Source organism: Melospiza melodia, chromosome 3 (assembly GCF_035770615.1).
Source record: "Melospiza melodia melodia isolate bMelMel2 chromosome 3, bMelMel2.pri, whole genome shotgun sequence".
Lineage (NCBI taxonomy): Eukaryota > Metazoa > Chordata > Aves > Passeriformes > Passerellidae > Melospiza > Melospiza melodia.
This window is the reverse complement of record NC_086196.1, coordinates 12919832-12935334: the sequence shown is the minus strand read 5'-3', so window position 1 is coordinate 12935334 and position 15503 is coordinate 12919832. Positions and strand designations below refer to the sequence as shown.

The 15503-nt window shown below is 44.3% G+C and overlaps 1 protein-coding gene across 1 annotated transcript in view; it reads right to left on the bottom strand.

Annotated features, from left to right (window-relative positions):
* HPCAL1 (hippocalcin like 1) overlaps nt 1-15503 on the bottom strand; it is a 253668-nt gene that overhangs the window by 65328 nt on the left and 172837 nt on the right. Inside the window, exon 2 of the mRNA XM_063150828.1 lies at nt 14338-14499. The gene's annotated coding sequence lies outside the window, so the exon portion shown is untranslated. The remainder of the gene's footprint in view (nt 1-14337; nt 14500-15503) is intronic.

The window sequence follows — 15503 nt, the reverse complement described above, 5'->3', positions numbered from 1 at the left end:
AGCCTCTCCCCGTACCCCATCACAAAATGGAGGGGATTTAGGGATTGATGCTAACCTGCTTCCTGAGGGAGGTGATTGGAAGCATTGCCAGAAATACGGCATGTAGCACAAAGTGAATCTTCCTGTTAGGATGTTCCTCCCCACCTGCCCCCTCCAAGCTCCTGCCCAGCACATTTTCAAGTCAAAAATATATAGAGAATTTAATGTAGTTGTCACTGTGCCTTATCGGTAGCTTTCACTCTGCCTCCCCTTATAGGATTCTCCTCAAGCACCTTCAGTGCTGTCTTGAGATAAGAACTGAATAGAGCTGAAATCAAGGCCACACTGGGTAAAAGATACTATAAGATCTAAGTGACAAAACAGGGAGGGGAAACAAACAGAAAAATTTCAAAACCATCAAAGCAGTTTTTCAAAGCTTATCTTTGCATTAAGTCCAACAGATTTTCATTGGGTGAAAAAAAAAACCAAAAAAAACCTAAAAAAACCAAAACCAACAAACCAACCAACCAAAAATACACAAAGAAACCAAACCTTTCACACGTACTCCAAAGCTGGAATACCTTGAAACTAGATACATAGATGCAAAGAGAAGAAAATGTTACAGAGATTAAAATGTTACTTAACAATAACCATTTTCTCCAAGGCCCTTCAAAAATAGTTGAACCATCCTGCCAGTTTAAAAAGAAAATAATAAAAACGTCAGCCAAGGAAAAGAACAAAATTGGAAACTAAAGCACCTGAACAGTTTAAACTAGAAGAAACTCAACCCCGAACATATAATGGAAAACTCTATCTAACCACCAGCACTGCCAACTTCACCTGCTCGAAGCTGGATTCTCCTCGCAGGAGAAGACATGTGAGTAATGCCCTTGATTTCCCAGCAAAGCCTTCCCCGTGCCAGCATTCCCAGCAAAGCCTTCCCCGTGCCAGCAGGCGCGGCTGGACTCGAGGATGGGGCTGTGGCTCCGGCCGTGCCACTCTGGCTGCTCTGCCAGCCAGGGCACTGGCACAGGTGACAACACCACCCCACCCAGGAATAGGTGGCAATGGCATAGGTACCTACTTGAGGTCTCCTCCAGGATTTACAGCCCTCAGGGCTCACGTCTGGCGAGAGAAAACAGTTTATGGTGCTCTAGCCCAGTTTCATTGTCAGCATGGTTGTCACCCGTAGTAGGTTTCCCTCTGTGTGGCGCTGCCCTGTGACCTGTGGTGGGCAGGTTTTGAGATGAGACCTGCAGCCATTTCTGAGGCTGCAGTGGCCCTTCTCCAGGCTGCCCAGGTTCAATGGGGATTGGCCGCTGTGAGCACTGTGTTCTGTGTGGGGGGATCCTCAGATGGGTCTCTGTGCTGTTCTGAAACCCACTCAGCCCAGCTCGGAACGTGTCTGTCACGAACTGCCAGCATTGGGAGGCTCAGGGACATTCCACAGGCAGTGGGTACTTATGAAATGCCTGTGGCTGCTGCTCTCTCCAGACCCTCTAATGTTATGTGTGTTATCCCACAAGAAATTGCATAAACACTGAAAATAATTCTGTATTCAACAACTATTGGGGAACACACAACAAGATCCAAATGAGATGTTGCTATCATTTATGCCCAGCTTCTTGCTTCAAGAATCGCAGCTTTCCAGCATGCAAGCTGGTTCACTCCACACAGACAGCCAATCAGAGAAATACCACCAAGATGACAGATGATTTAGAGTCTTAATGCTTGCTAAAGATCAATTCCTGAGTTTCAGAAATCCCTGGGGAAATTAAGAAAAATGGCCATAGAAAGCTGACAACTGCTCAAAAACAGTCTGAGATGAAAAGAGGCTGCAGATCCATTCCTACAATGAGCTTGTGAGGGCTGCTTCTCCCTTCCCAGAAGAGCAGTGGAGCTGGGGAAGAATCTAGAAAACGTGCCTTATGAGGAGCAGCTGAGGGAGATGGGGTGTTTAACCTGGAGAAAGGAGGTTCATGGGGGACCTTATCACTTCCTGCAACTACCTGACAGGAGGCTATAGCTAGGTGGATGTCAGTCTCTTCTCTAGGATAATAAGTGGTGGAGTAAGAGGAAACAACCTCAAGGGAAGCTGCTAGAGAAAGTTTAGATTGGATGTTAGGAAAAATTCATTTATAGAAAGCATTGTCAAGCATTGGAATGACTGCCCTGGGTGGAGTGGTATAGTCACCGTTCCTGGTGGTATTTAAGAGATGCATGGATGTAGCACTTAAGGACATGGTTTAGTGGTGGGCTTGGCACTGTTAGGTTAGTTGTTGGACCTGATGATTTCATAGGTCTTTTCCAACCTAAATGATTCTCTGATTCTGTGAAAACATTTGCAACATTGGTCCCACTGGGTATATTTGGTTTATTCAAAGTTCTTCTTTTGATGGGATGTGTTTGCTAAGCCTACCTGTAATAATCCCATGATGACCCGGCATGGACCTTCACAAACTTAAATCTACAACTGCTTTGGCATCTCACCTTTTGTTTGATTTTTCTTTCTGCTTTTCATTCTGTTTCCACAGTTAGGAGTGAGAAACAAAGAGGGATTAAATTTGATTCATTTGCATCATTCCAACTATGTGGAATTTGAAGATAATGTGTGAATTTTTTTTGCTGTCTGGGGTTTAATTATCAAAGGATTAGATGGAAACTAAGGTATTTGAGGTGTGTGGCTTTTTAAATTTCTTCAGTAATAATGTGAGCTTCATAAGGCCATTGCTAATCTTGAGTTACTATCTGCCTTCCTGTGGTTTGCCATGATTAACTGGAGGAAGAGATTAAAGTGGTATTTACCTTTTTTGAGCAGTTTATCAACTTGACCTGGCCAGCCCAGCACCAAAAAGCAAAGGAAGAAAATGCTGGCAAGGATTAAGGATTGAGGTCCTCTTTTCCCATTGCTCTTCTGACATCTGCCATGATTATTGGGATGGAAAGCACTGGTGGTGTTCTTGAAGGTGACAAAGTGTTCCAAACATGGCCAGGCATCTGGCAGGGGAGGCTGTTGTGGGTCAGGCTGGCTCTGATCTGCCTCTCCCAGAAGAGCCAGGACTTGCCTCCTCTGCAAGCAGTGACAGCCAAAAGCATGTCTTCTGACTTGGAGCTGGGACATCCTGGTCAGCCCCACTGCAGCCCTGGAAGCACACAGCATCTCCCCAAGGAAGCCTCTGGCCAGCAGCTTTGCCTGGGAAGGAGCTCCTGCCTGGCTGGGCCATCTGCAGAACAACCCTGCAGGAGAGGCTGGAGGAGCAGCCCTGAGGCCCCCTCCATCACTGAGCTTCCTCACAATGTATGTTTGATGAAGAAGAAAGCAACGTTTCAAAGGACAATGTAATTGTTTTTAAAATCCTCTTTTAATCTTGTTTTTGGAAATCCCTTAATGAGGGATCACTTTAAAGAAATTCAAATGAGAATGATAATGGAGACATGAGCCTGTGCTATTTACCTGTGATAAAACCAAGCTGGTTGGCAGGTGCTTGGGGAAATAAGAAAAATTGTTTATCAGAACATTATTTTCTTTGATAGATTTTGAATTCCAGTGATAAACTGATGGATGCTCATCTATAAAACCTCTTATTTTTTGTTACCAGATACTGGGGCTTGAACCTTTGCCTCCTCTTTGTTTAAGACATTTAACCCCTCTTTGTGCTCCTTTGCATTTCCAAGTCAGACCAACCAAGCAAACATAACTTGGGAAATGCCAGCTGCATCCATGGTTCTTATCTTCTGTGCAGGCAAGCAGCATCACCTGAACAGGCAGACCTAGTATTTAATGTACTACCCAAACAAATATGCCAAGGGGTTTTGCCAGTGTTCAGGATCACAGAAACTGGGGAGTGAAAAAGAGCAGGTAGAGTTTTACAATTCATTTTCCTGCCAAAGCAAGATTGTTCCCTGCAGTATTTTCTAGTGCACTTCCCTGGCCTATTTTAGATGACCTTGTAGGATGGGGAGAGGCAGGAGAAGGAAATCTGCTAGCTACCTCCAAAGGCTCTTTGTCTACTTTGACTAATATAACATAAAGCAAGGGAAAATGAGTGTTCAGAGAATGTAGCTACAACACAATATTTAATGTAATTTTTGCATGCTTTTTCATCTCCAGCCTACTTACTATGCCTACCACTATGCCAGTATCATCAGACATGAAAAAAGAAAGTAAGAAAAATAGTGTCAATAGTCCACCTTTGCATGATTGCTTTTCTTTCTCTTAGCAGGATTGTCTTGGGTGCTTTCTTCCCCTGCGAGGAAAAATAAATGGTAAGAGCTGCAATGATTGGCAGCAAGCCTGAGAACAGCAGATGTGAGCCTGCACAGCTGGACAAATACAAAAATGCACTTTCTACCTACATTTGTATTAAGGTTACCCCAGGGATACCCCAGTGCCTACGGGAGGGCCTCAGTATTTGAACAGCCAAAGCCATCAGGCACATTTACATATATGAGAACACTTGGTATCCTTTTCAAAGTCAAAAAGAGCAACAATTAAACCAACATAAAGGAAAATTGGCTGCGTGGTTTTTCTCTCCCATAATAGAAAGACTGAGGGTGGAGATATTAAAAAAAAATTAGGCTTGACAGAGGTGAAGAATTTATGAATTAAACTGACACGTTTTCATTTAATTTACTGTTGTCTACCCATTTATTACATGGAAACCTAAAAAGGACCTGATTTTGCCTCCCAGGCTGCAGTTGCTATGTCAGACACTAAAGTTAGGTGTTTTAGACAAGATTTTAATATTAAAGTTTCTTACGCAAAAAGAGAAAGTCTTTGCTAAATAAGGAAAATGTAAAAGCTTCATTTCTCGCTATGGTGCTTTGCTAGAGATTTTCACTCTGGGATTTGCTACAATATTTGCTGGGAATCATCATCAAACAAAATTTGGGGCCAGGGGCATTTTAGCTGTATCTATTAGCAAAAAAATTGGAATTTCCTACACTCCATAGCCTGCTCATGATTGTTTCCAGTTGCATCCACCAGCAGCCCTGCTGTGCCACAGGGTCTCTGCACAAGCACGTCCACCATCAGGGCAGAGCCACAGGGCCTTGGGTGTCTGCCCGTGGTACCCTGGCATTCCCACCTGGGCTTGGCATTCCCACCCAGGCTATTTCCTCATGCTGGCAGCAGCAGCAATTTCTAAACACAAAATGACATGTCTAATTTGGCTGAGCAGAAAATAACAGAGAGCCCTTGAAATGGATGAGTTCCCACAGAGAGAAGTAGCCATTGAAAAACTCGTTTCTGTGAGATGTAACAGAGCGAACTCTGGTTTTGTCATTGAACATGGCAAATTTATGCTGAAAAGGGGGGAATGGAGGAAGAAGACTCAAGTGTTTCACTGCAGCAGAAAGTACCAATACTGTTACTCTTTTCTATTTTGAAACACAACTGGAGATTGCAAAAGTCAGAAAATAAGTATGAAAAAAACCACTGATGTGTCTAAATGAAAAATAGTTTTTGCCTTGCCAAGCTTTTCTAAAGCCAGGTATTTTTGTTCAATCAGAGCAATAAAAAATAATATTCTAAGCCTGGTGTTTCCCCACAGCAACTTTCAGTTTTGCTGAGACCACTTTTTTCCATGTGGCTGAACAAAAGAGAAAGATAAAGAAATCTGACAGTGCTTCCTGGGATGCTGGAGCCAACAAGATGGAGCTGCAGTGCCCTTCCAGCCTGCATGCTCTGGGACACCTTCCAGAGCCCTGCAAAAGCCAGGGCATTGCACTGGCAGCAGGATGCTGCTTCCCCAGCACCCTGGGGTTGAGGCACTTGGCACTGTGTTTGCACTTCTCATGCAGGGCTCAGACCTTGCTGCTGGGCCACCCATGTCCTCATGCTGCTCCCCTCGGCATGAAACCACCCTGAAATACTTATTATTGACATTAATTTCCATAATTAAGGTGGGCTTATAGAAAGATGGGGGCAGACTTTTTAGCAGGGCCTGTTATAGCAAGACTTGGGATAATGGGTCTAAACTAAAAGAGGGCATATTTAGACTAGACAGAATGAAAAATGTTTTACAATGAGGATGGTGAGACACTGGCACATCCACCAGAGACGTGGTGGATGCCCCATCCCTGTAAACTTTTAAGGGCATGTTGACTGGGGCTCTGAGCAACCTGATCTGGTTGAAGATGTCCCTGCTTATTTCAGGGGGTTTGGCTAGATGACTCTTAAAGGTCCCTTCCAACCCCAATCAATTTGTGGTTCTGTGAAAACAGAGTGCCTCATAAAGCAGCACTTCCCATGGGATTGTGGTCTCCTGCTTTGTACCTGAAGGCACAGCCATGTGGATCAGTCAGTGCAATTTGGAGAAAGTCAGTTTAATTTTGGCACTGGCAGTGGAGCACTCTTGTATTGCTCATGTTGGTAATTAAGAGAAAGCAAATCACAGGGGAGGACACTAAAAGTATTAATTAACAACATTTTCAATGAGAAAAAAGTTAGCAATTTTGGAAAGGTTGCTTTATGCCTGAAGAAAGTACTGAAATAGGGTAATCACACTGTTGGACATTTGACAAATGCACACTAGTAAGTAAATGGGGGTATTGATTACACATTTAGATAATCACCAGATCCTCCATGCTCCTGCAGGCATGTCCTGATTCTCCTGCCTCAAGCTTTGACTTCAAATAGTGAAAACCACACTTAATTCCAAGCATGCAGACAGCCACATTCACTCCCTGGCCTGAAACGTCCCCGTGTGTTTCCCATGAGCTGAGTGCCCAACAGGGGACCCCACAAAGCTGCAGGGGCCAGGCTGGGGCAGGCACAGGGCAGCAGATCCCCCAGCTGGGCTGCTCACCCAGGGGGATGTGACAGCCTAGGGTGGGGGACTCCTGCTGGAATGGCTGGAATGACAGGACTCCTCCCCAGGGCAGGCTGCTCTCCAGCCCTGCCCAGCATCCTGCGCTGCCTTTGCCACAGCTCTACCAAAACATGCACTTTTTAAATAAAACCAACAGAGAGAGAGGCAGCAACTTCGCATCTAAAAAAATCCTCACAGTTTCCATGGATGTTTGATCACCTTTTATCACAACACAAACCATGAGGCAATCTGCTTCAAGCAGAGGATATTTTCCCCTCTCCAAACAGACAATAATCCAATAAAAGAGCCCACTAGCAGGATCCTGGACAATGTGTGGCACTGTGTTATTATCACCATCCCATTGGTGTCCTGGCAAGGTACAGCCATGCTCAGCTGATCCTCCTGACAGCATTCAAAGGCACAAAGCTTATTGGAGCCACAGCAGCTCCTCTGAGCTCCAAATGCCATGCAAATACCACCAGATTTTTTTTTATATTATCATTATGCCAGGTATTTCATATCAAATTATATCCAGGCAAGTAAGAGAAATTCAGTTATTTACTCCATGCTGGTGGTATCTGAGCAAAATTTATTCTGATAGAAGTTTTAAAGGCATGCCTTTATGCTGACAGAAACTGAGAAATAATTAAGAGCATCCAATAAGTTCCTAAACTAGAGGTATTCCTAAAAGTGTTGGACTGGGTCACCTCTCCTGCAAGAGTTTCAGCACTGATTAATTAATATACAGTTTGGCTTCAACTAGGCAAAGAACATATTTCTGCCCTTGCACACACGAGCTCCCAAAAATGACACAACTGCTGCTTTTCTTTGGTATCCTGTCAGAAACAACCAGCCTTTAATGGCACATAAAATTTAATTTTTGATAACAAAAAGATAGATAAATTACACTGGCAAGGGCAGAAAGCAAAAGTAGGGACTCTGGAGCTTTTGGGGTCTTCCAGTGTCTTCCTTTTCTGGCCTCTGCTAATTATGTTTTCCTTTCAGACTGACAATGCATTTTTCCACTGGAAGCAAGGCTGCTTGTTCTGAGTCACCACTGCAGGAGCTCTCCTGTTGTAGTGGGGTTCTCTGTGCCTGCCATGGGTGGCAGCCACCCCTCCCTCAGGGCAGGTCCCATCTCCCAGTGGTGGCATTGAAGTAAAAACACAGACATCCTATTAATAGCTAAACTGTAGACAGCTCCAGATGTGGAATTTGGTTTCTGAAATTACAGATCCAACCAAGCCAGTCCCGAGCCAGTAAAATTCAGTTGTGTTTCCTCTGACTCATAACTGTTTTTTCAGAGAGGTTTTTAGCAAAATTTCTTCAGCAATTCCTCTGTTGTTGCCTGACTCATACTGAAACACCAAAATCATTATTAAAGTGAAATCATAGCAAAGGGTGTGGGAATACTTGCTGTTTATCAGTTCAAAATGCTTTAAGAAACATTTTTTGCTATGAAATGTGCTTTGTCCAATAATAAAATACTCTATTACTTACAAAAGCAAACAAAAATCTGTCATATGAGGCACCGAGGAAGTTTAGCACTTACAAAAAATTTAAAGCAAGGTTAATTTATTCTTCAATAAGTCCTTAATTTATCCTTAATTTATCCTATCCTTAATTTATCCTATCCTATCCTATCCTATTACCTGTGTAATATTTGTGCTCAGCATCCCACCCAGTTTCATTCTGAAGGCCTGTCCATGACAGTGGGAAGAGGATGCTCAGTGTGCAGCAGGAGCTGTTCAGGTGTCCCAGGATGGGCAGTGGTACAAAGGACGCAGCTGTGAGCAGGGATTCCTGATCATGGGAACAGAAATCAGTGCAGAGCTGGGGGCAGAGGTGTCCTCACAGCTCCCCTGACAGAGCAAAGGGGTGGAAGGGAGGAGCCAGGGCAGGCAGCAGTCACTGAAGCCTCTGCCTCTGGGGAAAATCTCCAAACCTGCTCTGTCAAAGGAACATGTGCTGCAGGAGGGCTGGCATGGTGCAGGTGTCAGTCCCCCACCCTCACTGTGGGTTTGCAGCATGGAAACAACAACAGCCCTTTACTGAGGGAATGCTGTGCCTGGGAATGGCCTGGCCCCAGCTGCAGAGAGAGCCCCACCAGCCCACCCTGGGCTCTGCAGTGCCATAAAGCTCAGAGCCCTGTGAAGGTGGACCTCAAAGGTGTGTTTTGGTGGAAAAAAATGTTGCAGCAACGATTTGTTTGCTTTTTGAATTAAAACTCAAACTCTTGTGGCAAAAGAAGGGACTGAAGAAAATCTCCAGGTCTAGGAGCTCGTATTTACCTTCTCACCAGCTCTGCAGATACTTAATTTGAATGTTGCTTCATCTCCTGTCTCCCTCATGTATCATCACTAATTAAAGTACACGCTCTGCATTTACCCAGAGGAGGATGTGGGAGGCAGAAGAGGCTCAATCTCATTTGCTGCTGCTGCTGTGCTGCCTCTGCAGAGCCAAGTGCAGGGGAAGCAGGGTCCTGCCCAGGGCCTGGCAGGGCAGCACAGACCTTCCCCTTCCCCGCTCTGGGTGATGGAAACCCCCAGTGTGTGAGTGCTCTTTCCAGGGGAAGGGGTCCCGTGAAAGAAGGGGCTGTAACTCCCTGGGAGGATGGGGTGAGCCTGTTGAGGGCAGGAGCAGCCCCTCCATGTGGGCACATGTCCCCCCACACCTGCTCTGGGGACTGCTCAGGCCGAGCTGAGCCAGCCAGAGGAGCTGTGACAGCAGCAGCCCGATGGGTCTGTGATTCGATGCCTCCACAACCTCCAAATATTCCTACTAACTTCCTGCTCAAGTGAAATTCAAACAAAGATTTATTTGGACACATCTTCCCCAGCCTGCATCCTAGAGACCCCTCTCCCCCAAGAACCTGGCCATTCCCAAACACACATCCACTGTCCCTCAGCAGCAAAATGAGATTGCTGACTTCTCCCCAGCTTCTGGTTCCAGGCTAGAAACCTGTGTCCTCCAGTCTCCAGGGCACCCCAGCTGCAGCTCAGCCCCATCCCTGCCAAAATGTGGAGGTGTTTTTGGCAGTGCTCAGCTCTGCAGCCACCCTGCTCCTCATGCTCACAGCAGCCCCAGCTGCCCCACAGTGCTACAGGTGGCACCAACCTGTAACAGGGAAAGGGAGACTTTAAAGCCTAAAAAAGCCAGGGAGGGAATACAGACACTTTTAGCCTCAGAGATTATCTGTGCCTCAAAAGATTCAAGAAGATGGTGTCAGAGGAGAGCGTGCTGAACTCAGCACGATTAACATTTGGACAAAGTCTTTCCCTTGTCCCCATCTGAAGTTCTCTGCTCTATATGAGTGAAATGCATCCATGTCCATAAAAGCTATGGAAAAGCACTGCTGAGAACTTCTACAGCTCTGAATAATTAATTCACAGAACTATAAAAAGCAACAAGGGAATGAAATTTAGAAAAATCTAGTTTTAGGATAATTATAGTTCAAACCAGGAGAGCACTTGGACCCAAGACAGATGCATTAGTAGGACAACTGAGCATAGTGGATCCAATTCAGACTTGGCAGAATTGCACAGTCTTACAGACAGCTCCTCCTGGGGTGGATTCAGCCCAGGGAGAGAAAGCAGCCCCTACCAGATAACTTGATGAAGTGAGAAGAAATCTACAGTAACACTGCTTGGTAGGGAAAGCATAAAAGAAAGGAGCACAATTGTTTCAGGTTAGCATTCATGCCTCAGGTGTAAATAGGGAGTGATATTTTCTGAAATATTTTGTTTCACGCTAGTTTAACCTGTTTCCCTTCTACTTCCATGTCTACTATGTATTCCTAAAAATGTTGGGCTGGGTCCCCTTTCCTGTAAGAGTTTCAGCAGTGATTCAGCACATTGCTTCCACTGCCATGCCTACTGTGTTACCACTGGTTCATAAAATCCCAGGATTTTTGCAGACCATATCACATGAAGGCTTTTTTCAAAGCCCCAGATGCTGGAATTAATATGTTGCTTGCACACACAGACCTTCAATTTCCTAACCAGTTATATTTCCAGTCCATAGTTTTCATGGCAAGTTTGAAAACATTAACCCTGAGCCCTGAGTCATCAGCAAGCAAACAGAGAAGTTTTCTTTCATTTTCCTAAGTTTAAAGCCATTTCTGTGCCCAGTTAGATGCTGAATCTTTGGGATTGTCCATTTAACTCACTCCTCTCAGGTAAGGAGATGTGGGATTTTTATGGTTTGTGTGCTGACACATGCAGCCAGGCTGTGAACTGGGCATGTTTCAATTGAGTGCTGGAGGAGCCAGTGTTGGGTGACTGGTTTATGGCAGATATGCAATTCCAGAGCCCTCAGCATCTCAGATAGCTCCACAAGACCCTGCACAGGATCCCCCAGACCAACTCGGCCTTTATTTGCTGTTTTCTGGTAAAAGAGCATACCCACAGAGAGGCAGGAGTTTATTGCTTTTCCTTAGTAACAGCAGCAGATCACCTGAGAATTCAGTTTTATGCAAGCCAGAAGGGGCAGGCTGCTCACAGACCAACAAGATTATCACTACTATAGAGGAGCTGTTTAAATGCCCAGTGTCCTGCTTGGCACAGGACCAGGCACTTCCAGTCATTCCTCCTGACTGAGGACACATGTGAATTGGCAGAGGGTCTGTCCTGTGTCAGCTCCTGCTCCCACAAGCTCCCTGCTATGGCATTATTCATTACCAGGACAAAGTTACTGGGCACTGCCTTAGCACATCATCAAACAAGGACTCTTTCATAGTGGTGAGCTGTGATTTTCTAGAGATTTCATTTACTAAGAGCATTGGTGTCTTCCAAAGCAAAAGGCTGTGCTATATGCCACTGCCATTCAGTGTGCACAGAAGGGGTGTGTACTATAAAGAGATATTCTCTCCTTCATTTGCAGGTACAGGAGTTATTTGATTTGACATGAAGCAAATGGAGGGAGGAAGGAAGAATTACTGGATCAGCCAAAAATGCACCCAGCTCTGCTGTGGGGCTCCTGCTCCAAGGGGAACAAGATCCATTTCTCTGAAACTCAGCTTTATAGGGCTCTAAGGTGGTGGCAGGTAAAGCATCCTGTATTTTTCCCTTGTGTCTGAAAACATTAGGGTCAATTAAAGGGAAGAGCATCTGCTGAGGGTTCAGATGATGGAGAAATGGAAAGTATCCCTGTAAGCTTATGGATAAAGCAAAGCAGGTGGGAGCTGTGGGCAGGAAAAGGGCAGAATGACAATTGAAAACATAGATGTTTCAGTGTGGATATAGTAGGAGAAGAGCCCATGCAATGGGAAATTACCCTTCCACACCAGAACGATGTGCTGGGTCTTGAAGAACTTGCAGAGAGCCCAGCTGCCAAACAAGGGCAGAAAACACCCCAGGAGCAGAGGCTGACTGAATATGGATTTGGCCTAAATATGTGAAGTCTGAAGGGAAATACAATCCCCCATCTACATAAAATGTTGTCATAAATGGATGTCTACCATAAGCAGGAGCAATGAGCTTGAATCAAAGCAAGCAAAAATTACGAGCATGCATGGGAAAAAAAAAATCCTGCAGGTAAGGACAGCAGTTAGGGAGATTGAAATTTCCATCATCCTACATACAGGTCAGACAGGGGGTGGTTGGAAATGATGAAGTGGTACAACCCGCCTTGAGGCTGGAGAAAAAATTAAATGAGCCCTTGTGACTCTTTCTAGCCCAATTCTTCTGTGATTTATCAGAGGATTCACAGCTGCAGTTTTCCACATTTTCATGGTTTAAAAATGAAGTTCAACACTGCAGTGGAGATGCTGGGAGAAAGTGGAAGCCCTCTTGTCTAAGCTCAGTGACACCTCAGCACTTTTGGAGCAAAGACCCCATGAAGTCACCAGCAGGCTTTGCTCTGGTCTCCTCTGGAGCTGAGAAAGTAATGCCCATTGCTTTTTTCTCCATTTGTGGGGAGCTGAAATATAAACAACAAATTACAGATGGGTCAAAATAAGAGCAGAGTTTCTGCTGTTCAGCTTCCAGGTTGTTTAACCCTTCTTTCTTCCATCATTCCTTGTTAATCTCTAAGTCTCCAAAATCAAGATTAAAGAAAACCCCCTCAAATTCCTGTTCTGGAAGTACCAGCGCCAAGCTGCTCACTTTTGTGAATTTGTTCTGCTTTTGCAGCAGAAATGATTCACAAATTGAGATTCACATGGCCTTTCAGTCTCCCAGAATCTATTATGAATATATTGGCTCAGGCCTAATTTCTTCATTTGCTTTTTTGGAGGCAAGGAGCCTCCTGCTGCTGAATAGCATGGTGGGTTACAGGGAAGGACAAAGCATCTCAAAGGTGCTTCACCTCTTCACAGATACACACCTTGAAAGGACAAGGGAGAGAAGTCAGAGATGCAGCAGGAGAATCAAACAAGACATTTTCATCATGAGGGTGAATAGTCCAGCACTGGATGTGTTATCCAGGGAAGCAATGTTTTTTCCATCCTAGAGTTTCAAAATTCAGTGAAATGAGGGTGTGGACGATATCACCTAACTTTTAAGTTGGTCATATTGTGATCAGAGGTGGGACTAAGAGCTGAAGGACAGTTCTGTGATGCCAAAAGAGTTAAATCAGAAACTTCCTACATGCCAGCAGAATTTCCCATACTTTTCCATACCAAGAACATACTTTTCCACTGTATTTACATTAGGGTGTGTTTCCAGGCTGCCCCAGTCATACCCAGTGCCACCAAGCAGCTGGCCCAGGGCTTGTAGCTGAATCTGTTCCACACCACATCCCACCCCTCATCTCTCCTTGTCTCACTTCTCCTGCTGGATTCTGTCTGGAGTCTTATTAATAAGGACAAACATCTCGTTTCCTTGCTTTGTTTCATGATAACAGTATAGATACATATATAAATATGTTCTTTAAAATAAAATTCAAAGAGAAGAAAAATGAACACCCTTTATTTCATTGCTGTGTCACTGCAGCATGGGAGAGAACAATTTATGCCAACTCCTCTCACTTTCTTATAGCATTTGTTGGGGTTTTAGGCCAAATGTCAGCCAGAGAAGACACACCATAGCAGTAATGGCTGTAGTCAGAGCAATCTCAAAATGCACTTTGCAAATACTGAAAAGCATTCTCTCTATCTGAAAGAAGAAAAAAACCCCATGAAATCAGCAGCGTGTTACTCAGATCAAAATGAGCACGTATTTTTATGTAGGCTTTGCTCACAACAGATTTTGCTTTCACTGGATCTGCTGGATGCCTACCCATGATTACAGGTCACCAGGAGGGGCAGAAGCCATTTTGACTTTCAGAGCCTGGGTGATTTGGCAAAATAGGGCTATTAGGAGATGACTGTCTTGTAAGCAGGCCAATTTTAGTGCAGCTCTGGAAGCTCTACACTGATGTAACCATGACATGGATGTAAGGAAACCACCCTGTCTTCTTGCAACACTTTTCTGCCTATTAGCTAGACAATAAATTTTTAGGAGTATTCTATTTCTTTGCATAGAGGTCAGATGCCTAAAGCCAGGATGATGTTTAAAACCAGAACTTCTTGGTTAAAGCACTAAAAATGTGAGCAAAATGAACGTACCTTTACATCCACCATTGTAAAGGAATGTGCAGTGCTGCCAGGGCTTCCATCACCTCCATGGTGGGGCTCTCCTGAACAGAGGGGTGCTTGGTTGTAGGTGGTGCTAAAAGAGCCTTTCTGGGTCCTTGCATAGGCAAAGGATGGACGAGACAATCGATCTGCCTGGATTTAAAAAGACAGATTTATGAAGAATAATTGCCTTCTAACTTGGCAGACAAGTGTACTGCCTTGAAGGGACTCACAGCTGTGTCCTGTTCTCATGGAGTTAACTGAGCTCAGAAAAAAACATTTGATCTATTCTTCCTGCCTTAATTCAACATAGCTGAGAACCTCCCAGGATATTTCTATTTGAATTGCAGCAGGCTTTCCATTTTGATGTGTTGGCAGTGCGTATCTGTCACACTGATGGAATTTTCTACATGGAAAGTATCACCAACACTTACAGTAGACAGTAGCATATAGATCACCCAAATGGCTGACTGTGTACTGTAGGAAAAGCAAGATGGGCTACCTTAGACTATTAATGCAGGTTGCCTTGAGCAACGCGAGTTCTGCAGCCAGAATCCCAGATTTTGTACCATTTCTGAGCTAGATTGACAGCGGGCATTTAGCTTCATTTAAAACTAAGCCACAAATTGAGTACATAACAAATAGATCTGGCAGCAGCACCACTCATGTTCATAACAACCTTCCAAACTTCATCTATCATGTCCTGCAACTCTGAGAAAGATGTCTGGCTCTCACCTTTTAAAAATACAGATTTTTCATTTTTAAATTTCGTATTTGCTTAGTACTTGAGCACAGCTGGAAAATTCCTGCATAACCTTCTTCCCAGGGAAGAGGCAAAATCCCCTGCAGGGGGATCTTGAAAAGTGACCACAGAATTACATGAGTAATACAAAGCTAATGAGACTAGAAGAAGAAAGAAAAGTAAATTTAATCTCCAAACAGAAGCTTTTTTCCTTCTCTGTTTATTTCCTTCTCTCGACACAGTGTTGCTTCATTAGACCTATGTAATGGTATCAGCAGTGAAAATGGCATTTATAGAAATATGATGCAGCCAGCAGGAGAACCAGTTTGCAAACCCTCTCAAGTGTTACCTATATGCCCTGACTCAAACTCCAAAGCTCATAATTTATGTTCTTTTACTTATATGAAGAACATGA